This window comes from Canis aureus, chromosome 3, assembly GCF_053574225.1.
Source record: "Canis aureus isolate CA01 chromosome 3, VMU_Caureus_v.1.0, whole genome shotgun sequence".
NCBI classification, from domain to species: domain Eukaryota; kingdom Metazoa; phylum Chordata; class Mammalia; order Carnivora; family Canidae; genus Canis; species Canis aureus.
Genome location: NC_135613.1, coordinates 78073185 through 78097895, shown reverse-complemented (window position 1 = coordinate 78097895; position 24711 = coordinate 78073185). Strand labels below are relative to the sequence as shown.

Sequence of the window (24711 nt, the reverse complement as noted above, 5' to 3'; positions counted from 1 at the left end):
CTTCCAACTCAGAGAAAGCCAAATATGTTCCCCAAACCAATCACAAAAGAGGTCCCACCTCTGGTTAGCCTGCCTCTGGCTTCCTCCAGTCAGAGCTCCCCTCTCCCCTCTCCCTCCTCCCCTCTCCCCCCTCTCCCCTCCGCTGGTGAGTCTTTACAGACTGACTGATGGTGGCCAGCTCCCTTGCTACAGCAAGTTTTGTTTGTTATTTGGGTGATGCTCATGCATTTCCACAAGTAATGTTATCTCTTACTGGCATCCAGCAGGGCAGACGTAATTATGTCCCTTTTACAGATGAAGAAACTGGCACCCAGAGAGCCCAAGTATATAACAATTAGGTGACAGATGGAGGATTCAAGCCCGGGCAGGCGCTCCTCACCTAGTCCTTATCCATCCTGCCGTGATTGTATCTTCACAAGGCTATCTCCCTGGGCAGCCTGTGTCTTTCTCAAAGTTCAGAGGTGAAACTTCCAAACGTTGTCTCCCTGGCCCTTCCTCAAGGCATGGCCCATGGTTGATGCCCGAAATGTGATTCAGTAATGACTCTGAGGAAGTGTCTCTGGGCACCCTTCCCCCGGCTGAAAAACACTTTGAGAAGGAAATAAAATCAGTTGAGTGAATGGTCTAGGATTTACTAGACTTGGGCCGTGGTATAGACTGTGGACACGAATACGGAAGAAGGGAGCGCCGTCTGTGCATCGATGGGGCTCACGAGCAGGTATCAGCAGGACCAGGGACCCGAAAGAAGCAGTAGCCAAGGCAGCTTGTGCTGTACCTGCACGAGGTCAAAACGAACAAAGCTGTCTACGCCCAAAATGAGTCCTCACCGAGAGGTAGAATTTTGCAATTATGTGAGGTAGATAGGTATGTCTCCATCTCCCCGCACACAAGGATCTTGTGTGCTGTTGTCAAACCCCTGTCTGAGCAAATACCGTATGACTTCACTCATCTGTGGACTTTAAGAAATAGATGAACATAAGGGAAGAGAAGGAAAAATAAGACAAAATCAGAGAGAGAGAGAGACAAAGCATCAGAGACCCTCAACTCTAGGAAACAAACTCAGGGTCACTGGAGGGGAGAAGGGGTCAGGAGATGGGGTCACTGGGTGATGGGCATTAAGGAGGGCAGTTGTTTGGGGCACCTGGGTGGCTCAGTCGTTAAGTGTCTGCCTTTGGCTCAGGTCATGATCCCAGGGTCCTAGGATCAAGCCTCGCATGGGGCTCTCTGCTTATCGTGGAGTTTCCTTCTCCATCTGCCTCTGCTTGTGTACTCCTGTCTCTCCCTCTCAAATAAATAAACCTTAGGGAAAACAAAAAGGAGGGGGGCACCTGGGTGGTTCATCTGTTGAACATCTGCCTTTGGTTCAGGGTGTGATCCTGGAGTCCCAGGATCCAGTCCCACATCGGGCTTCCCACAGGGACCCTGCTTCTCCCTCTGCCTGTGTCTCTGCCTCTTTCTCTATGTGTCTCATGAATAAATAACATCTTTAAAAAAAAAAAAAAAAAAAAAAGGAGGGAGCACTGGGTGTTGTGTGCAACTGATGAATCGGTGCATTCTACTTCTGAAACTAGTAATGCAGTATAGGTTAATTAAGTTGAATTTAAATTAAAAAAATTAAGTTAAAACAACAGCACCTGTCTGAAGAACTGGAGAAGGCAGAGACCAAAACCCCATCGCACCCCACAGTCTGAAATGCCAGGAGGACCCGCAGGCAGCAGGCCCGGCCACCAGGGGGCACTGGTGCTGAGCTAATGGTCTCGGGCCTCCCACCCACCCCTCCCGAGAGGCCACTTTCAACAAAAGCCAGCAACAGCAGGTAAAATAAAAACTGGACCTGGAAATGGGGCTGCTCTTATAATCCTGCAGTGAGCCTTTTATGTGATTGTGACTTTTATCATTAATAGGGCATTTGTTGTGCCGCAGAGGCCTGAATTAGCAGTGGTTGAAGAACTGAATCCAGCCTGCACTGTTTAGGCTGCACTGAGCAAGGTCTTGAGGGCTTTCAGAGGAATGGCCTGAACAATCTCCCAGCAGGATTCGTGTAAATAGGGTTTTCTTTGATTAGCATCGTTCTGCTGCCCGGGGCTTTCGAAATTACAGGATTTCTGAGGCTTCCGGTTTAATTGCATAATTGTACAAAAATAATACTTAATAAAGAACCAGGCAAATAAAAACGACAGCAACAGTTTCCCGGCTATTACCAGCTACTGGAGGCGGCCTGACGTGGGCAAAAGAATGGGTGTTGGAATTGAACGTGGGTCCAAATTGTGGCTCTGCTTCTTTCTAACTGCACATTCCAGCAAGTTCTTCAATCTCTCAGAGCCCATTTCTTTATTCAATCAAGATGGTAAGGTGTACGTCACAGATTCGTGAGGGCAAATGATGTGTGGCATGTGTAAATGTCTAGTACAATGCATGGCACGTAGTAGGTGTGTAGTAAATAAAAATCCCTTCCTCCGTTCACCGAATGGCGGGGCTTTGCCTTGATTAAACAGTGGATATGCTACCCTTTTGTAGCCTCTGTGCCTGGGATTTTGTTCCTTTGAAACAAAGGATTTCTCATCTACCTTTCCATCTCGACTCACAGGTTTTGAAACAGAGCTTCTGAGGGCAGATAGCCCTGTGGGATGGGAAGGGTTTTGTTCAAAATGCAGATTAAGGATAAATACAGACTCTGTGATTGATCATGATCTGTACTAGTGCCTCCTACATGGCCGGCTTTCAAAATCCCTCCCCTGTCCTGAGGATGGACTCTCTGCTGAGGCAAGAGAGGGTCCATGCAACTGGCCGCACCTTCCCTGCTTCAGCTCTATCACCTCAGAAATGTGGAAATTGGATTGTGGGTTTGGTCTGGCTTCGGGTGGGTAAACTAGAAGGGCAAGGTTTGGTTTTGAAATGTCAGAGGCCTCATTCCAGATTTCCAGAGGTCAGACTGCATTGTGATGTCTTATTCTCTCCTAAAGGCATAGGCAGCAAGCCAGATGGGAGCCAGGTGCTGTGGGTCTGGTGTGGGGGGCACCAGGAAAAGCCCTGGACCTAGATACTGCAGACTCCGGGGTCAAGACCTGGCGCTAGGGCAGCCCCGGTGGCGCAGCGGTTTAGCGCCGCCTGCAGCCCAGGGTGTGATCCTGGAGACCCTGGATCGAGTCCCACGTCAGGCTCTCTGTATGATGCCTGCTTCTTCCTCTGCCTGTGTCTCTGCGCCTCTCTCTCTCTCTCTCTCTCTCTCTGTCTCTATGAATAAATAAATAAAATATTAAAAAAAAAACCTGGCGCTACTACTGTTGTATAATAATGTGTCTGCTCTTTGTCCCTGGTTCCTAAAACCATTGGAGAGAGTCTTAGCCATGAGGTCCTTGGATCAAAACTGAGTTTATGGTCAGGCGATGGCTCAGGATGGAGGCTGGTCACCAGAGAGACCCACCACGTGCTGAGAGGGGTGGGGCTTTGAGCCTGGGCAGGTGTCAAGGGCTGGAGATTGAGTTATCAATCATGCCTTTTTTAATTTAAGATTTTATTTATTTATTTGAGAGGGAGAGAGCAAGCACAAATGGGGAGAGGGATAGAGAGAGAAGGAGAAGATTCCCTGCTGAGCAGGGAGCCCGATCTAGGACTCCATCCCACTACCCTGGGATCATGACCTGAGCCGAAGGCAGAGGCTTAACCACCTAAGCCTCCCAGGTGGCCCTCAATCATGCCTTTTGGTGAAACCCCAGTAAAAGTGCTAGACACAAGCTCCGTGAACCTCCTGGCTGGTGAGCATGCTGATGTGTCTGGAGGGTAATGTGCTCTGTTTCCATGAGGAGAGGACACAGAAGCTCTGCATTCAGGACCCTCCCAGATCTCACCCCATGTGTCTCTTCATTTGGTTCATCCTGATTCATATCCTTTAGGGTGAAACTATAAGTATAGAATTTTCCTGAGTTATCAGGGTTGTCTAACAATTTATCAAACCTGAGGGAGGTAATGAGAATCCCCCAGATTTGTAGCTCGTTGGTCAGAAGTGTGCATGGCCTGCCCCTCCCCCCCCACCTTGCAGCTGATATCCAAGTCAGGGCAACCTCTTGGGGACCCAGCCTTTTACTTGTGGGTATGCACAGACACCAGGGTGTTAATGCAGAACTGAACTGCAGTTTATCAGTTGGTATCAGAGTAGCTATTTCAGGTACCTGGTCTCTATCTAGCAAGTCACTCACCTCTGAGGCTTCATTTCTTCGTCTATAAAGTGAGGTTATCTGTGATGATTCCTGTAACCAACTCACAACGAGACAGTAGCAGTGAGAGTGTGTGGTGCACTGTCTGATGCTGTATATGTCTGTTCCTGTTCCTGCTGACTCAGCTGGTGACCTGAGGCTCACCCAGCCTGCGTGGACCTCAGCTTCCATGTCAGGGAGATGCACCCCTCTGTTCCTACACCTCACTGAATTTGTACAGAGTGAAACTGAGTCATCCATGTAGGAAGACTTTGACAAATACTCCAGCAATTGCACTACTGGGAATTTATCCAAAGGATGCAAATGTAGTGATTCAAAGGGCCACCTGCACCCCAGTGTTTACAGCAGCAACGTCCACAATAGCCAAACTATGGAAAGAGCCCAGATGCCCATCGACAGATGAATGGAAAAAGATGTGGTATCTGTATACAGTGGAATATTACTCAGCCATCAGAAAGGATGAAATCTTGCTGTTTGCAATGATGTGGATGGAACTAGAGGGTATTCTGAGTGAAATAAGTCAGAGAAAGACAAATACCATATGATTTCCCTCATATGTGGAATTTAAGAAACAAAACAGATGAACAGGGGAAGAGAAGGAAAAATAAGATAAAAGGGGGGCAAACAGAGGGAGGCAAACTATAAGAGACTCTTAACTCTAGGAAACAATGAGGGTCGCTGGAGGGGAGGAGGGTGGGGGGACGGGGTAGCTGGGTGATGGGCGTTAAGGAGGGCACGTGACGTGATGAGCACTGGGTGTTGTAGGCAACTGATGCATCACTAAATTCTACCCCTGAAACCAACAATACATTACATGTTAACTAAATTGAACTTAAATTAAGATGTTTTTAAATACTACATAGTACTTCTAAGATCAAAGCTGCTGCCTTCTTTGTTTTTAATTTCTGAATGCATTACATAAAAACAGCTGAATTCATTTTTACTGAATTTTGAGCATTTGGGATAGTCAGACTTTAAAAGGTGGACCACAAGGTAATAAAAGGAATTCACCCCAGAAAGCCCCAGTGACACCTCAAAGAGCTACACCGTCATCCTCCTGAGGAATAGAAACTAAAGGACCATGAGATGCCTTAGTGACCACCATACTGAGGGTCCCCAGGATATGGAAATGCAACATCAAGAGAAACCAAGGGGGGGGTTTCTGACAGTAGCCCGAAGAGGGGTAGGCAGTTAAAAATTACAGTGTTGATTTGCAGTGGATTTCCTTTTTGCATGATAATTGTTGTTTCCAGTAACTCTAGGCACGCCGGCTAGTACACAGATGTGAACCTAATACGGTAACAGATTCAGATAGATCAGCTATAGAAATCGAGATCAGAGATATTTCAAAATTATGAGGCTCATGAATAATGTCCTTTCCCTTCTCGTTTCAATTTGGTTCCTCTAATCAGCCAGACTGGGGGTAGGGAGGTGCCTCTCTTCCAGTTAAGAAAAAGCAGAATTGAAACAGGCTGCTTTGCGTCCAAGCCTTGCGCTGGGACCTCAGTCTGTGCAAAGTGGATATCCTGTCCTACCTGCCACCAACCTGCTCCCCATCCTGCAGGAACGTGGGTAAGTTCCCAATCTAAGTGGGATTTTACTGGCGGCCACTGCCCGTTGCCCTCATGAGAAAGCTGGGGATGCCTCTCTTCCTTCCCCTCTACTTCCAATCTGTTAACCAGTTCTGCTTATACTACCCTGTAAAATTATTTCTCAAATCCATTTCTCTTCCCCCCCCCCCATCACAATCCTTAGCTCCGATCCATGCACAGACCCAGGCAGGTCTGAGTCTGTGAGTGAACCCCACAGCTGGACACAGATTTGTGCAGGAAATTGGAAGGCTGTGACCACAGTTATGGGGAAGTGGGCATCAGTGACTGTAGCTCAAAAGGGTGAGGCAAGAGAATGCTCTGAACGCCCCTGTCTCCTTGCCAAATACGTTTTAGGAAAATAAGACTACTGTGAATTCTTAGGGGAACCTCCTATTTTGGTACCAGCAGTATAACCTTCGCTGTATATCTAATTATCCCCAAGTCCAGAGTCTTCGGAAAGTAGCAGAAGACAAATGACACAATGAGTAGGAAAGAGCAAGAGCAAGAAGATGCAGCTCAGTGGACCAAGATCCCACTTGGTGCCAACCATGGGGACATCCCTTTGTACCCTCGAGTGTTTCACAAACCTGTCTTGAGCATCTAGCAGGTGTCTCACCCTCAGCTACATACTGGTGACGCAAAACAAATAATCTCTGTCCTTAAGGTACTGCTTGGAGGACAAGACAGGTATGAAAAGGGATTGAGAATCTAGATGGAAGAGACCTCAGTAGGTAAGTTCCCATATTTGGGACCAGGACCACATCTTGGTACTTTCCTATGTGGTTACTTATTTAATACTTATAACATCTCAGTGAAATAGCTACTATATTCCCCATTTTTTAAGAAGAAATAACCTACCATAAGTGGTTAAATTTCTTGTTCGTGCCCCACAGTGACTGCACGGCGGAGCTAGGATTCAAACGAGGGTCTCCATTTCTAACCTTATGTGTTCCCTCACCTACTGTCCTCCTCCAACATACTGAAAATCCTCCCTTGGTTTAATCCCATCTGTGTGGAGGCTCTGCCCCTGGAGACAGACCAAAGCTATTCTCTTAAAAACAAACAAAACAAACAAGCAAAAAAACACCTCCACAAAGGTTTAGAATGAGGAAAAAATGCCCAAGTTAAACATTTTATTTTTTTTAAAGATGTTTATTTATTTGAAAGAGAGAGAGCAGGGGATGGGCAAAGGGAGAAGCAGGCTCTTTGTTTGGCTTAATGCAGGGCTTGATCTAAGGACCCTGGGACCATGACCTGAGCCAAAGGCAGATGTTTAATGGACTGAGCCACCCAGGCACCCCCAAGATAAATATTTTAATGTAAAGAATGAAAATGAGAGAAGAATAAACCAGCCTTCTTCTGACAGGCAAGCCCTCCATTCTGAAAGAAAGTTGGTGGCCACATGGACAAAGAGAAAAAAAAAAAAAAAAAAGGGAGAGAGTCAAACCAAGCAACAGACTCTTAGCTATAGAATAAACTGGGAGTTCCCAGAGGGGGATGTGGGGCGATGGGGGAAACAGGTGAAGGGGATTAAAGAGCACGCTTATCTTGAATCACTATATCGTACACCTGGAACTAACATACCACTGGATGGTAGCTATGTCTTGTCCTCTGCTTGGAAGAGATGAGGTTGCCAGCAAGTGAGTTGTTCTGGTAATGAAATGGAATAGTAACTATTTGCTATAAATAAATACATTTAAAAAAACTAATACTTAGGAAGACTCTCCCCCAAAACAAAAAAGCTGTGAATGACACTGAAAGGCAAATATCTCCGATGCCTCTTTTCCACCCTAAATCCAGTTCAGCCCTGAGTCCCACAGGCCTTCCTCCACAATGTGGCCAATTCACCCACTCCTCGCCACCCAACCGCTGACACAGCAGAATATTGGTAAGTGATAGGATTGTGGGCATGATGTTTTCCCCTAAAGCCAACATAATACCTGTATAATTGTTATATCTTTTAAAATTTTCTATTTTAAAATTCATATTGAAAAAAAATGTATGTTGTAAAACAGTCCTGAAGCGTGCCGTGTGTATGGACAGTATCGGACCAGTTGCACCAAATGCGGTTTGGAACACCTGAGTCCTGCAGCAGCAGCTGATGGTAACAGCCACATCTTCTACAAATCAGCCTGGAGCTGATGGAAATGCAGGTGGGCCCTGGAAGCGCGGGGCTGGGGGAGGAGGAGGAAGGAGGGGGAGAAGGTGGGAAGGAGGTGAGAGGGAGGAGGGGGGGAGGGAGGAGATGAGAGGGAGGAGGGGAGAGGGAGGAGGGGAGAGGGTGGAGGGAGGAAGGTGGAGGTGAGACGGAGGAGGGTGGAGGTGAGAGGGGGACAGAGGAGGGGAGAGGGTGGAGGTGAGAGGGAGGAGGGAGGAGGGTGGAGGTGAGGAGGAGGTGAGGAGGGAGGAGGTGAGAGGAAGGAGGGGGGAGGAGGAGGGAGGAGGTGAGGAGAGAGGAGGAAGGAGGAGGAGGGAGGAGGTGAGGAGAGAGGAGGAAGGAGGAGGAGGGAGGAGGTGAGGAGAGAGGAGGAAGGAGGAGGAGGGAGGAGGTGAGGAGAGAGGAGGAAGGAGGAGGAGGGAGGGGGGAGGAGGGGGGAGGAGGGAGGAGGGGAGGGGGAGGGGAGGAGGAATGGAGGAGGGAGGAGGTGAGGAGGAGGGGAGGAGGGGAGGAGGGGAGGAGGAGGTGAGGGAGGGAGGAGGGAGGAGGTGAGAGGGAGGAGGAAGGAAGAGGAAGGTGAGGGAAGGAGGTGGGAAGAAGGAGGGGAAGCGAGGCCTCCTTTCACCGCAGGGCCCTGCGCACGGTCCAGGGCCGGAGCCGGCAGGGTGCAGTGACGGGGGCTGCCCGCAAGGGGGCAGAAGCCACCCAGTCGCGAGCCCGGCCCTGGAGAGGCCCCGTGTCCCCGGGTCCCCGTGACCCCGTGACCCGCAGGGACCCAGATCTCCAGCCGCTGAGGAGTCTCTGCGTCTGTTTTGCTGTCGTTTTGACGCCAACTACGGAAGGGTTAGAGCCGAGTGCCCCGTGTTCAGAAATAGCTGCTCAGATGGGGCTAAAAGCGTTCGGTGTCAAGGCTTTGGTGACCTTCCCGCCCGTGGCACACAAGCTCAAAGTCTTCTTGCAGAGCCACGGGGAGGTGGTGAGATGACCTAGATTTAAAAATCATCCGATAGAGGGGTGGCTCCCCGTGCCAGTGACATCTGGCCCCCTCCACCCTGCTCCCGGGGGAGAAAAGCCCTCCCCCTTATCTAAAGACAGAGACTGTTGAGGCCAGATTCAGGGGCTCCCCGACCACTCTATTTACTCCTGGTCCCCGGGGCTTTGGCTTGACAAAGAGAGAGAACAAATAATGTGATCAGACACCAAAGACCAAATCTAAATGATTTCAGTACTCTCCAATTCCACCTGCATGGCTCATTTCCTTAAGCTGAATGTATTTGTGATCTTTTAAAAAAAAAATTAAAATTTTTTAAAAATTGAGAGAGCGAGAGCACCAACACAAGCGGGGGACAGAGGCAGATGGAGAGGGAGAAGCAGGTTCCCCGCTGAGCAGGGACCCCGATGATGCGATGCAGGGCTGGATCCCAGGACCCTGAGATCATGACCTGAGTGAGGGGAAGGCAGATGTTTAATTGACTGAGCCACCAGATGCCCCTGTATTTGTGATGTTAATAAAGAGTAACACACACACACACACACACACACACACACACACACCCCTACCTTTTCCCTGGTCATACAGCCACAAACCCACCATGCTGGCCTTTATCTAGAAGCAAAGGCTCTCAGAACCCCAGAACTGCAGGCATCAGAATCACCCAGAAGCCCAGTCTGCTGGGCCCCACCCCTCGAGCCTCTAATGGAGTGAAACTGAGATGGGTGTTGATGCTGCTGCTGGTTGGGGAACCCTTTGAGAACCACTGTCATAATGACATAGAACAGCAGGGGTTGTCTCTCTCTCTCTCTCTCTCTCTCTCTCTCTCTCTCTCCATTGCATTATCCTCAGCACTACAATGCTCAGAAACAAATACTTAACAAATAAGGAAAAGAAACTAATGTTCACGGAGACTATTGTATGCCAGGTGCTTTGCATCCCTCAAGGCCATTTCATTTAATCCGCACAAATTCCTGGAAAGTAGGTAGGATTAATCCCCATTTTCAAATTAGAAAACAAAGTTTTGTCCAAGAAGTTATCTGACCGCCATCATCTCTCTAACAAGTGTCACCGCCTGGATTTGCTCTGGCTTCAGAGTTCATGCTGAATATTCTATCCCCTGTGTGAAAAGTGGATGCAGTGAAATGAATAAAAGTGGAACAATAAGCAGATTCAGGGGGCGGGGGGGCACTTGGGGGGCTCAATCTGTTAAGCGTTTGACCTCAGCTCAGGTCATGATTTCATGGGTCCTGAGATCAAGTCCCACATCGGGCTCCCTGCTCAGTGGGGAGTCTGCTTCTCCCTCTCTCTCTGCACCCCCACCCCAGCTCATGCTCACTCTTGTGCTCTCTCTCAAATAAAGCCTCTTAAAATGCTAAGCAGTTGGGGTTTTTTTGTTTGTTTGTTTGTTTTTTAGGCAAGTAAGCAGTGTAAGAAAGCTTTGCAGTCCCAATTAGTATCCAATTAGTATCCGACGTGGCTCCCAGATTGCCCCCGTGCCCATGACATGGCTCTGGGGAAAGAGGGCAGACTAAGTGAAGAGCCACCAATGTTGAGGACGAGACTGCTACTAGCAGTTACAACAGCCTCAAAGAATAGAACACCATACGTTTTCCAGAATAGAAAGTAGTTTCCATTCTTGCATCTGAAGAAGGGGTATTTGTCTAAAAGGGTGTTGGGGATGTTTGTTAAAGAGCTTTCTACAGATCAGAAATCCCCAAGCTGGAGGTCTGATGAATTTCAAAAGCAGAAAAACAAAATGCGATGCAATGTTTAAAAGCCTGAGAAACTGATTAACACCCTTCACAGTTTTTTAGGTTTCTGCCTCAAAATGGAAGTGTTTGCTTCCTTAAGCAACCCCTTTTGGTTTTTTTAGGCAAACATAAGCATTTTGATTCTGTGTTTGTGTGTGTGTGTGGCAGAAGTAGGGGGAGAATTTCTATTCAACGTCATGCAATGTCAGGAAATAAACCTTTTGCATAAAATGTTGAAATCCCAAACAGACTCCTAGCTGGTACATCTTGGAGAACAGTTAAACAGATTTTCATTAATAATAATCTGTGTGGGGAAGAACTGAATTTCAACATGTTAGGCAATGCACAATTTAATTCCACCAACAGAACCTCCTCTGAAGACATTATCTTCAAGAAACTTGCAAATTAAGCAGAAGAGTATGATAGACGTATTAATAATTATGGTAACTGGGATACAGGGATGTTTGTGTCTTTTCAATATTCCTGTGTTGAGATCCTAACTCCCAGGGGGATGGTATTTGGGGTGGGGCCTATGGGAGGTGATCAGGTCATGAGGGTGGAGCTCCATGATGGGATTAGAACCCCTATGGGAAGAAACTGGGGAGCAGATTTTTCCCTCTGCCTCATGAAGATACAATGAGAAGGCGGCCGTCTGTAAATCAGAGAACGGGCCTTCACCAGACACCAGAACTGCTGGTGCCTTGGTGTTGGACTTCCCAGCTTCCAGAACTGTGAGACAAGAGTGCTGTTCCAAGCCCCCAGTCTTATTAAAATGGGCCAAACTGACAAAGACAGCAACCATGGTCCAACTGAAGAGGAAACAAGCAGCAAAAACTGCTTTTTTCTTCATGATTCTTCTTACATGTCTTTCTAGCCCCATCAGGGCTTTTTGTCTGTCTGCTGCCATCTAAACTATTTCTGCTCTCGTAACGGCCTTGTTGCCCCTGACTCTGGTCTACCCAACACACTGCCATTGGGTTTACCCTCCTAAATTTGAGGCAGTTGGCTGTCCCCAGTCAGGCTTTCCATGGACCGTAGTTGCCTGCAAAGCTGAAGTGATCTGGTTACCAAAGTCCACCCGCCCCGCCGCCCCCCCCCAGTTCTGCTGCAAACTATTTGCCAACATTATCTGCTTTCAATCCTCAACTCCAGTCAAGTCCATACACACTCACTGTCCCTGAATACACCACAAAGCTTCCCATGTAAAACCCAACAGCACTGACTACGCCACTGTTTACTATTTGGCATATGCTATGCTGAGATATTCCCTACATGAGATGTGTTCATCTCATGGCTCATCACAATTTCTTTTTTTTTTTAATTTTTTTTTTTTTTTTTTTTATTTATGATAGTCACAGAGAGAGAGAGAGAGGCAGACACATAGGCAGAGGGAGAAGCAGGCTCCATGCACCGGGAGCCCGACGTGGGATTCGATCCCGGGTCTCCAGGATCGCGCCCTGGGTCAAAGGCAGGCGCTAAACCACTGCGCCACCCAGGGATCCCTCATCACAATTTCTAAGAGTAGGAATTGTGTACATTTGTCCTTATGTCCTCAGTCTTCGACGCAGGATGGGTACACAGTTGGCCTTCAATGAATCCAGATAACCTTGATTAAGGCTTTTATTAAAGACATCAGGTCTTATTTACAATACTCCATACTTACGCCCATCCGTGATAAACATGAATGGGCAGAGTCAAATCAGCATCTCTTGGAGTGACATAAAATTAGACTCAAGTTAAGACACCTATAGACTTGTCAAGTGGGTGCATATGTTGCCCCTCTCCAAGAGGATAAGTGCCCTTCTCCTTTCAAGGTCAATGTCAAGTGTCACCAATATCACAACTGAGTAAGCACCCTTTTAGTCTGCTTATATTTATTTCTTTTTTTTTTAAAGCATGTTATTAATTTATTGACAGAAAGAGAGCAAATCAGCACAAGTAGGAGGGTTAGAGAAAGAGGGAGCAGCAGGCTCCCTTGCTCAGCAGGGATGTTGAGTCTTGATGGAGAACTCGATTCCAGGACCCTGGGATCATGAACTGAGACGAAGGCCAACACTGAACCGAGTAAGCCACCCAGGAACCCTTGCTTATATTTATTTCTTAGATTAGGAAGGCTTAGCCCTCTACAAAGGGGACCGAGCCAGGAATCATAGATGTTTATTGGCCTAAAATTATCTGAATGAGCTTTGACCAAGTGGGTGTGAAAAGCCTTCTGACACCTCTGCTAGACTCTTCAGACTAGTTAGCAGTTTTTCATCAGGGACTTCAACTCAAATGTGCCTTCTGGTTATCAGGCTATTACTCCAATATGGCCTGTTGATCTACTTTTTTGGCTACTTTTTTCTAACTTGAAAAATGGCAACATAAGATAGTTCATTTCCTTTGGTCTATAAACATAGTTTTTGGTTATGATTTAGGACTGGAAGCAATGAATTAAAATAGCAGAATGCATATAAATTGCAAAATGCTTTTCACATTGCTCCACTCACCACAGTGGTAGGTTAGCCATTCACTTAGGTTCGGGAACAAGATTAGTTAATTAAGTGTTAATCTGAGAACAACACAGCACTGGCAACATGTATAGGCAGGTCCCACCAGCAAACACTACTCACCAAGAACAGCTGCATATAAATTTATTATTTACTTAATACTGATGAGCTGGAGAAAAAAAAGCTTCAGCTGTGAATCAGTACTTTTGCCTATAGTTGGTTTCCAAACTATAGTTGGCAAAGTTAGAGAATCACTACCATGCCGGGTTCCTGGAATACAACATAGTTGAATGATTCAAAGAGGAACTGCTCAGAATTACTGGCTCTGAAGAGTGTTGTTGGGGTCCTCAAGGATTTTCAGTATTTTAAATTAAGTATTTCAGATTTAGATGATTTTAGATTTCAGAATTTTAGTATTTTGGGATTTTCTTATTTTAACAGTCTTTTACGTATTTCTCAAATTGTTGGAGGCAAAACCTCACTCACATGAGTGTAATGAGCAGAGTCAGAGACTCAGCCCTCGCCTGCCACCCACTACTTCCGGTGCCTCAGCCTGCGTACTTTCCAAATTAGGAACTTACAAAATCTGCTAAAAAAAAAAAAAAGAAAAAAAAAATCATGGCTGCCCTCAGCATTCCCACCTACCACCTACTGCTTAAAGCGCAAGTCTGTATCCAGACATGTAAGCCCCCCAACAGGTGACCTAACAAGGAGCCTGACTCTCCCTCCTCATGTCCCATCACTCCCTTTATGTCCCAATTAGATGGTCCCATCTCCAGTCCCACTGACTTCTTTTGATCACTTTTGACAGTTGCTACAAGGCTAACAAGCAATTATTGGTCACCTATTATATCAGACGCTACACCAGAAATGTTCATACTTTGTCCATTGACCCCTCACAACAATGCGACAAGGTATTTTTCAAATAAGGAATGAAATTCAGAGACTTGTGACCTGATAGTAAGGGTTGGGTTGTATGTGAGTCCAAAACTTCAGGTCTTCCCACTATATATTGTCCCCTCTTGGCGAATCTTCCCTGTTCAGTTTCTCCTCTATAAATTCTACTCATACTCAGGACCCAGAACTAACTCCACCTGCTTCTGAAACCTTCTCCTTACTCTTCAGAGACATTGCCCTCCTTGGAATTCATAGCTCTTACTGATACTTTAGTACTCTTCATAAGCATCGAATAATTTTTTTAAAAACATTTATTTGAGAGAGAGAGAGAGAGAGAGAGAATGGGGTAGTGGGAGGAGCAGAGGAAGAGGGAGAAGAGGACTCCCTGCTGAGCAGGGAGCACAGTGATGTGGGACTGGGATCATAACCTGAGCCGAAGGCAGACACTTAAACAGTCAGGTGTCTGGGTGGCTCAGTTGGTTGAATTACGTATGCATTTCATGCACGTGTGTAGTATTTCTCCAACTAGACCGAAAGTTCCTTAAAGCAGGAGGCATGAGTTGCTCATAGTGTTTACTCCGCGCAATGCACAGAGTAGGTGCTGAATAATTACCTGTTAAGGAACATGACACTACCAGATGTGTCTAATACCATTCTTGCTACAGTCTGTCTCCTGCAACTGAACTAATTCAGGAAAACATCTAGCTAGCTTAAGAGAAAGCAGGCAGATGCTTAACAAACAAATGGAGTCTCTTGGAGAGGATAAAGGGAAAGAATCTGGTTTGGAGGTGGCTTTTGATGATTATCAAAAAGGGTAAAAAGTAAAAAAGACCTCTTTGACGATGAGAAAGGATAAAAAGTAGAAGGAGATCCATGATTATAATCAAATGCTAAATAGAGATTAGGACAAGGGCAATATGGCCATAAGATTGGCTAAATCCTCCCAGCAAAGTGCCCATGATAAAGGACTGTCTCTAGAAGTATCATTCTCCCTTGCCTACAAACACATATTCAGCACCTGCTCCATACAAGACATAACCGGGGCTGGTATTAAAAAGTGGTATTACAGTCTGCTCAAAAAATCCCCAATTCAACTGGCAAGGGAGGATAAATACTACATAGAAGAGCAGAAACACCAGGGTATGTACGAGCTACCGAATAAATGAAGTATGTTGAAGGCCAGTGCCAATGGAGCTCAGAGAGGGAGAGGCTCTCTGGGTGTCATGTCAGGAAGGGTTTATGGGGAAGATGCAACTAGAATTGTACCTTGCAGTAGAAGCAGGACTACACAGGGAATGAGAAATGGGAAGAAAATTCTGAGCAAATGAGTAGGGGAGACTCACATTCCTCATGAAGACCATGTGAACATAGGAAGGGGCCAGGGATATAACATGTATGCTCCACTGCTTATATCATAGCCCTAATTACATTGCCTTTTACACCACTGCACTGAGGCAAAACAAAAACCATGAATGAAACAAATTTGTAGGTTACTAGTTTGTGACAACTTACAGGGAGGAATCAGGTGTTGTGTGTGTCTAGCTTGGTGCCAGGGATTGTAGAAGTAATAATACAGATTTAAGACTTGGCCCTTGCTTTCAGAGAGCTAAATACCTACTTTGCGAGCAAGACAAACTCCTCCAGAAATGTTTATTTAAATGTGCTTTAAAAACCTGTACCATCAGTGCTAAATTATATTCTTTGGACTACAAAACACAAGCATTCTTTAAAGATTAAAAACATTAGCATGGACACAGGTGTTCAGTAGAGGTCACGTTACAGTGAATTCCCGGAGGTGGCTCATCAAAGTGCAACTTTAGGTTGGGCTGGGTTTGCCCCAGATAACTACTTTCACAATCCAGTTTCCACCAGGCACTGAGAATCTCTTATAAGTGATTCAGAAATGTTCAGTTTTAACCTGAAGACTTCACTAAGAACAATTTCAAGCCCAGGCAAGAACCATCTGACTTGGCAGCTTGGAAAGTGGGAGAAGTTGATGACACCGATTCTCCTACTGGCTTCCATTTCTGCTGAGATCCACCAAGTGAGAGACACCCAGCCAGTTTGCAGGATATTAAAAGCGTTAGACACAGTCACCCTGTGAGGGGCGTTGCGACTCACAGAATTGAGTCAGTGTATTATTCACGAGGCATCTTCTAATTTTTTATGGATATAAAACCCACAAGCCCAGACTATGGCAGAAGCAGTTGTTTTATGCTGCCATTTAAAAGTCTGTCTGAAATCGTACATGTGTCTTATTTTAACAGTTCCCAAAATGTTACAGAAACACTGAATTCAGCTCTTGAGCTTCCTCAAAACTCCTCCCACACAATTCTCTTCATTATCCCTGTGATCTGTAGAAATCCAACAGCCCAGCCAGCGTCTCCATGATGAGTCAGGCTTGTAGGAACAGGAGGCATAGGGCTCCTTCCACCCTGGGAGTAGTGTCTCCCTGGTGGCAAGTTGACTCTCTCAGCTCTAGTGACCTCTGGAGAAGGAAACGATTAGCTCTTCCAGTGACTGACAGGCATGCAGAACCAGCCAGAGAAGCAACATGAATTCAGCCTCTGAGCGGTCAGGTGGCCAGTGATGTGCGATGCTCTCTTATATGAGGAGAAGCACAAGAGTATCATGTCTACCTGTAAGTAATGAATTAATAATGAATGAAGTCACCATTCTCTACAAACTGGGTGCTGGGTTGAAACATTACAACTAAAGTCACCATCTGAAGATCACTGCGTGCCAGCCACTCTTTTAAGTACTTTTCCTATATAACCTCATTTTGCCCTCAGAAACCTCTGGAGTATGCACTATTACTATCTTATTATCCTCACGGTACAGAGAAATAGAGAGATTAGTTAGCTTGCTTGACTTGACCTAGTAAGAGGCAAAGGGAGGATTCGAACCAACACATTCTCACTCCGTAACTCAAGCTCTTTAACTCCATGGTCTACAACCAAATCTATAGACCATTTAGGACACAGACGGAGAAAGGAAACTACATACTCATTCATGGTTCTTGGAGGCAGGGATTACTAAATGGCTCGAGATTTATCAGGGGGCTGGCCAATGGTTGGGCCCAGGATTGGGGCACAGTGTGAGGAGGGGTGCTTTGAGGGTTGTCAGCCCAGAATTCACACAGGAGGACAAAGGAGGGGTCAAGTAAAGTTTCTTGAAGAAGGTACTGCTCAACTGAACTTTGAGGCCTAAGTGTAAATTAGAAGTGGAGAAGAAGCATGTGGTAGATTGATGGTAAAAATGCACACAATTCTTCATACCTCCTTGTATCCTTGCCCCTCGCAATGGACTTTGCGGCTCTTCTCATGAAAACATTGTTTCAGGGCACCTGGGTGGCTCAGTCAGTCAAGCATCTGCCTTTGGTCATGATCTCAGGGTCCTGGGATTGAATCTCATGTTCAGCTTCCTACTCAGCCGGGAATCTGCTTCTCCTCTGCTTCTCCCCCAACTTGTGTTCTCTCTCTCTCTCTCCAACAAATGAAATCTAAAACAATTTTTTTTAAAAAGAAAGAAAGAAAACATTGTCTGTTTCTACGTGCCTTGAATCATGTAACTTGCTTTGGCCAATAGTGTATAGTGCAAGCTATGAGCCAGTTCCCAGCCTTAGCCTCAAGGGCTTCTCATGCTTTTCTCTCTCTCTTGAGCTTTGCCACTAACAAAGCCTGTGAAAGGCCTGGGCTAGTCCTCTAGATGCTGACATACCACATGCTCCAGTCACCCTTGTCACCCCAGCCAACAGCCCACAAGAGTGAACCCATAGAGACCAGCCAAGCTTCCAGCCAAAGTGAGACCCAAGTGAGCTCAGTCAGGGCCAGCTGAACCTGGCTCTGGTTAGCAGAGCTGCCCAGCTGACCTCTAGCCTCATGAGGAATAAAGTTTATTGCTGTAGGGACACCTGGATGGCTCAGTGGTTGAGCACCTCCCTTCCGCCCAGGTTATGATCCCAGAGTCCCAGGATCAAGTCCCACATTGGGCTCCCTGCATGGAGCCTGCTTCTCCCTCTGCCTGTATCTCTGCCTCTCTCTTTGTATCTCTCATGAATAAATAGATAAAAATATTTTTTTATTGCTGTATATCACTGAGGTCTAGTGGTTGTTACACAGCATTATTATTATAATAGAAATAGGCAGGTCTTCTTTCATCTGAGTAAAGCCAGTATGATACAAACTGTACTGTGATCCTTCTGTGATTTGTTTGCTTTAGAAAAGAATATAGGATTCTCCCACTGGGGGCACCTGGGTGGCTCCATTGGTTGGATGTCTGACTTCGGCTAGGGTCATGGTCCCAGGGTCCTGGGATCAAGCCCCAAGTCGGGCTCCCTGCTCAGTAGGGAGCCTGCTTCTCCCTCTCTCCCCTGGTTGTGCTCTCTCTCTCTCTCTCTCTCTCAGATAAATAAATACAATAAAACTTAAAAAAAAAAAAAAAAAAGGATTCGCCCACTGTTCCAGGACTGGGTTTCTCAACCTTGAGTCTATTGAGAGTTTGGGCCCAATCATTCTGCGGGGGACTGACTGTTCTGGGCCTCCTAGGATGTGCAGCAGCATCCGTGGCCTCTACCCACTAGGTGCCAGTAGCAATCCCAGTTGTGACAACCAAAATGTTTCCAGATTGCCAAATGTCCTCTAGGGGGCAAAATCACTTTCAGTTAAGAAACACAGGTCCAGAAACAGAGGCAAAGAAGTTCAATAACCAAATACCCAAAGTCCCTTCAACCCAGCCATCTTTTCTCTCAGATAGTCCCAGTGGTAAACCCAGCTCGGACTCCGTATGAACACCAGTGCCTTCCCTGGGAATGTGTGGTATTGGACTGGCTGCTCCAGCACATGTAAAAGCTTGCTCTGAGCGCTCTCGCTGCCTCAGCACGTTGAGTATTGTCCATACAATGACATTCAAAAGAAAAGAGAAATGAAAACACAGGCCAAGAGGAATTATAGGCCACCTTGTAGATCAGACTGTGGAGGCCGAGAAAATTAAGGCCATTCCACCTCAAGTTTAGCATTAGCACAAGTACAGCCATCTTAGGCCCCTGGGAATAAGAGCTGAACTTTACAGGAAAAACTGCAGAATGTCCTTAACAGGGAATCCCATACCAGAAAGACAACAGAGCTCAGAATGCCGTTGGCAGAGAATCCCATATCAGATCTTGAGAAACTCCCCCACCCTTTCCCCCATATTGGAATTGGAAAAAAAAAAAAAAAAAAAATTCCTCCACGCCTTCTGAAAATCCCCTAGACCAGCCCATAAAAAGCCCAGCTGTAACCCACTTCAGGGTCCAAACCCCCGTTCTGCTGTGTGGAGTATCCTTGGACCCAAGCTCAAGCTTGTAAATAAACCCTCGTGTACTTGCATCAGTGTCAGGTCCTTGGTGGTTTCTCGGATTCACAACCTAGAGCACAACAAGACCACTTGTGTCCAAAACTTTCCTGTTTCCCTCTGACTTAAAAAATTCTTCCTCCTGGTTTATTTTATTTTTTTCTAGCCTGTAATAATGAAAGAGGGCAATTCATCATCACCTTCCCATAGGTATCTGGATATTCAAATGAGGATTCCAATTGCAACTGCCCCCTGTATCAGTAGAGAGTTTCCTAACTTAGAGCTAAGGAAGATGACTGGTGTTTCTCATAGTCCAGGGCTAAAGTTTAACTCAGCAGCTCTGATCATCATTGTGCTTTCCAGGAGCTAATTGCCCCTCATGAGAGGATGCCAGATTCAGGTCTTGGAAGAACTTGTCTTTTCCTAACACCCCAGCTTAATCAGCTCATTCGCTGGTTCCAGAAGATGGAAGGCAGAGGAAGAAGGCGGCTGAATCTTTGCTAATTTCTTACTCATCCTGACCCACACATTTTATTTGATAAATGTTATTTGAGGCTTCTTGTGTCCGTTGGGGCCTCCAGCAAATTGCTGATCTTCCCCAGGCTTCCATTTTCCTCTAAAAATACAGGATCACCTCTTACTTTTCCTGCTATACAGGAAAAACTGACAGATTTGGCACAAAAGGATATGTGTGTCCCAAGTCCATGAAAAATAAGAAGAACATCCATTAAGAAAAAGGACAAATCCAAGTTGAAGCTAATCTGAATTCTAAATCTGAGCGTCTCCCAGGCACCTCTGTCTTCCTGATTAATCTACTTTCCCAGTGGAACTGTGCCCAGTTGTGCACTTTAGGAGTTGCTTCAGAAAAAAAAAAAAAAAGTGAAGTCATCAATTCTTGGCATCTCAGTGGTGGATGCAGCCAGACTTTATGGAGATCAGTTATTAATTCACTCTCTCTGTAATTCAATTGTTATTTTTCCTGCAGGGCTTGGTGGTGATGGTCCAGCTTTGTGAACACATGAGCATATTGCAGTGGAGAAGCAAAAAGAGGGTTTGAGAGTTCAGGTGAGGGTTTCCCCTAAGGTTGTTTCTGGGAATTCACATCAAATCTAGATGTCAGATATGACAAATTAACCATAGGTTTCAACAAGTCTGACTCTTTGGGCAGAACAGGAAATACAAATATGGTCTCCACTAGCCAATGGCAAAGGATGCTCCAGAACGCACCATGAAAGGCTAAGGTGACAACCTCAAAGTGTGCCCTGACCCTATGGGTCCATCTAGGTCCAGCCAGTGATGCTTGAGAGCATCTGATACCCACCCAGGCCAACGTCCATACAGAAGGCTCAGGATATTCAACTGGAAAAGGGAAAGCAAGTAAAAAACCTGCTTCCTTGCCTCTGCCAACCTACAAATACATGAAGAGAAAGGACAGTCTCCATCATTTACCCTGTCTTGCAGAACTTGGTGCTTTTTCATAAATTATCTCGGTTGAACCTCACAACCCTGTAACATACATAGGAGAGAGATCACAACCCAGATTTTTAAATGAGGAAACTAAAGATTTGAAGTCTTGTCCCTTGATCTCAGGGCAAACACAAGGAGGAAATCAGAAGTGGAAGCCAGTTTTTCTGACTGTAGACCTCGACCCCTTCCATCCACATGTTCTTTTCCAAGCAGACCTGGAGCATTCAAAAACATAGCCCTGGGGAGAAGCTTCATTGACCCAAGCCCCTTGTAGCAACAACACCCTTTCCTTCCCTTCCCTCCCTCTTCTCCTCAAACCAGCCCCAAGGAATTTAGCACCCAGGCAGCAATCATCTCAGAAACTTGTTCCTGAGTTTCTTGTTCCTTGTGTAAAATCTTGGGTCCTCTTAGGCTGCTCTGTTTCTCTGGGAATTGATGAACATACGGCAAATAATAGTGACAACAGTTAACAAATCCTGAGTGACTAAATGTGATAAATGATATTAATAACAGGTCACGGATCCCAACTAAAATGTGCCAGTAGATTGGTTCACTTGCTAAGGTTGGGGGTTGGGCTCTGTTGAGGGCGCCCAGCCCAGGGCATGAATGGGAGCTGATGTCAGCCTGGGGTGCCCCTTGCCAGCCTTGCTCCCTCACATACGGCTGTGTTTGCCCATGGGAGGACCATGAAGTTTTTTCAGGGAATCCTAGTGGCAGAAATGCTTCCAGCTTGAATTTAAGGGTTGAAATCTCACAACAGGAATCCTAAACTTTTACAGGGAAGAAGTAGCCTGTGAAACTACTCAGCTATGGCGTTGGGCCACCATCTATGGGCAGGATAATTCCGAAGGCGGAACCAAGAGCCTAGAAAGTGGAGCCAAGAGTCCTGAAGAATCTTTCCCAAGCCTTGAATTCTGATCAACATACTACCAGCACGTTCTCTACTGGATCTCAAGTTCTCTGGGTAGCAGTGATTCCCATTCCTCTACCACCATTCCCCCTCCTTTTTGTTGTGGGGAGAGTGTCTATAATGTTATCCTTACCTATGTTGTAATGCCCTATTCTTGTGTTTTGGAGATAAGGGGTCAGACAACTTATATTTAAAATTTGTCATTTATTTATTTATAATTTTTCCGCATGGAGCCTGCTTCACCCTCTGCCTGTGTCTCTGCCTCTCTCTCTGGGTCTCTCATGAATAAATAAAATAAATAAATAAATAAATAAATAAATAAATAAATAAATAAATAATAAAATAATAAATAAATTAAAATAAATAAATAAATAAATAAATTCCTTGCCCTGATTGGCTGTGCTCCTGAAAGGTAGCCTCTGCCAAGAGGGTGGCCTTTTTTTAAATTGACACCGAGGTGCCCCGTGGCCTAGGGGCAGCGTGGTACTACAGCTATGTTCTCACAATTCACCAGAACCCTGTGGGGCAGATGACATTTCCAGTGTCATTTTACAGGTGAGGCAAGCAAAGCTTTGAAGAGATTAAATGATTTGACGGAGCTAGGAAATAAAAGAGCCCCTCTGCCGAATGCCACGGGGGTCAGCATGCTCTCACACTGCCCTCCCAGGGAAGCTGAGTCTACCTCTCCCCTGTGGCACGTTGAGACTATTCCCACACGGGCAAGGTGCCACTGTGAGTGAGCTTCAGAAATTTAATTCAGGGAAGCCACCTCACGAGAATCATCAGGAAAAAAAACTGTTTAAATCCCTTGTGCTTACAGATCTGAGCCAAGATCCTCAGACAACAAGTTTTCATAGGTGATAGGAGTTCACACTTTATCATTCCTATTCCCCAAGAAAACCAGGGAAAGAAAACCGGTGCTATTTTTCAAGGCAATGAGGAGTGTGGGCTAAGATTTTATTTAAAATATAAAAAGAAAAAAATATAGATGTATCAAAAGGATGGGACGCCTGGATGGCTCAGCGGTTGAGTGTCTGCCTTCAGCCCAGTGCATGATCCTGGGGTCCCAGGATCGAGTCCTGCATCGGGCTCCCTGCATGGAGCCTGCTTCTCCCTCTGCCTGTGTCTCTGCCTTTTCTCTGTGTCTCTCATGAATAAATAAATAAAATCTTAAAAATAAAATATCAAAAGGACCTGGAGAAAGCGAATAAAGTCTGGCTTCCCGTTGCTGAAGCCCTGATAAGGCCAGAAGCGCCCAGCCCTGCCCCTCAGGCCCCCTGGTCCCCTTCCTCCCCATCTCCATAATTAGTCTTCCTCCTCAGCTGTTGTCACAGTAACAGCTTGGGTCACATGGCCGTCACTTTACAATCTGCTTATGGAGCTGCTCGTAATCCTCACTCCAAGGCATAGTGACAGCTCATTTAGAATCAATCAAACATTTATTAATAGAGAGAGAACCAAGGGGCACAGTCTCCTGATTGAAATTCTCTGGTCCTTGGCAAGGGCGAGAGCAGGAGGGGGGAAGAGCTCTCAGGTGGAGGTTGGGGAGGCCACACCGAGTCAAGGAAGGAGCCCTCTCTCGAAGGTCAGGCCCTTGAAGGTTCAAAGCCCGCCCCCAGCTCTGTGTTTTAGGCAAGGAAGGAAACCCAGCTGAGTCTCCATTTCTTTCAGGATTTTGTTGTGAGGCTCAAAGATAAGGAGACAAATAAAGAAGAGGTGCCAGGCCTGGGAAGGATTTAATCAGGGGCAGCCATTATAAATGAAAGAGTGTGGAAGACCAGACATGTGATAAAAACAGGAAGTGGGCAGGACCAAAAAGGAGACTGTGATTTAAGGCTGATGGCCAAAGAAGTGGGGCTATTTAACCCGGCTGCTACTTTCAAGCTGAAGCCCTTTTAAGCACAGAGAGTAACCAGCAGTAGGAGGAGAAAACAGGGAAAGGGAGACTTGTAGGGAAGTTACAAGGAACTCATGAAGATGAATGAGCTTTGTGTTTTGTTTTGTTTTGTTTTGTTTTGTTACCAGCAACATAACTAGGGGAACGTCTTGCAGTATCTGCTGTTCTTTCGTCCAGCGTGTGATCTCATCTTTATGACATAGGTGGTCCTGCGGGACGCCCAACCAAGAGCAGTCTACAAGGCCCTCTGTTTGCATGGAGCCCTGGTGAAATAGTTGTTGAGTAGGGGCGCCTGGGTGGCTCAGTTGGGGAAGCATCCAACAACTCTTGATTTGGGCTCAGGTCACTCTCTCAGGGTCCTGGGATCGAGCCTCTGAGGAGCCCTGCACTGGCTCCATGGTCACAGGGAAATCTACTTGAGATTCTCTCCCTTTGTCTCTCCTCCCTCTCATGCTCTCTCTCTAAAATAAATAAATTTTTAAAAAATATGTGTTGGGACTCCTGGATAGCTCAGCAGTTGAGCGTCTACCTTCAGCTCAGGGCATGATCCCAGGGTCTCGGGATCGAGTCCCACATCGGGCTCCCCACAGGGAGCTGACTTCTCCCTCTGCCTGTGTCTCTGCTTGTGTCTCTCATGAATAAATAAATTCTTAAGATATTTTTTTTAAATATCTGTTGCATGAATGAATGACTAACAAATTATTTAACGGACCTAATGATCCCGTAAGAACACTTGGGCTTTATGAAAAAAGGGAGAAACCAATGTGCCTCTATGTCCTAGTTTCTTACATCTAAATGTGTTAAATATTCTTCCTGGCAAAGGCATTTGGGAAAAAAAAAATAAAGCAGAAATGTCCAGATGGATCTGACATGGGTGACAATCCCCAGAAGTGAAAAAGCTTAAAGATTGATGAATAGCCCTCCTCCCTCCAGACTGAGCCAGGGGAGAATCATCCAACATTTTCCATTTGATTATTTACAGCCAAAAAGATGCAGCTGACTGCAGCCTTC

General features: G+C 46.0%; 1 long non-coding RNA gene across 1 annotated transcript; it reads left to right on the top strand.

Annotated features, from left to right (window-relative positions):
• Nucleotides 1–5678: 5678 nt before the first annotated feature.
• LOC144305674 (uncharacterized) lies at nucleotides 5679–22081 on the top strand. Its single transcript, XR_013372682.1, has 6 exons — nucleotides 5679–5786; nucleotides 6471–6537; nucleotides 7607–7694; nucleotides 7822–7959; nucleotides 20412–20491; nucleotides 21673–22081. It is a non-coding gene; the product is annotated as an uncharacterized LOC144305674 (long non-coding RNA).
• Nucleotides 22082–24711: the final 2630 nt, after the last annotated feature.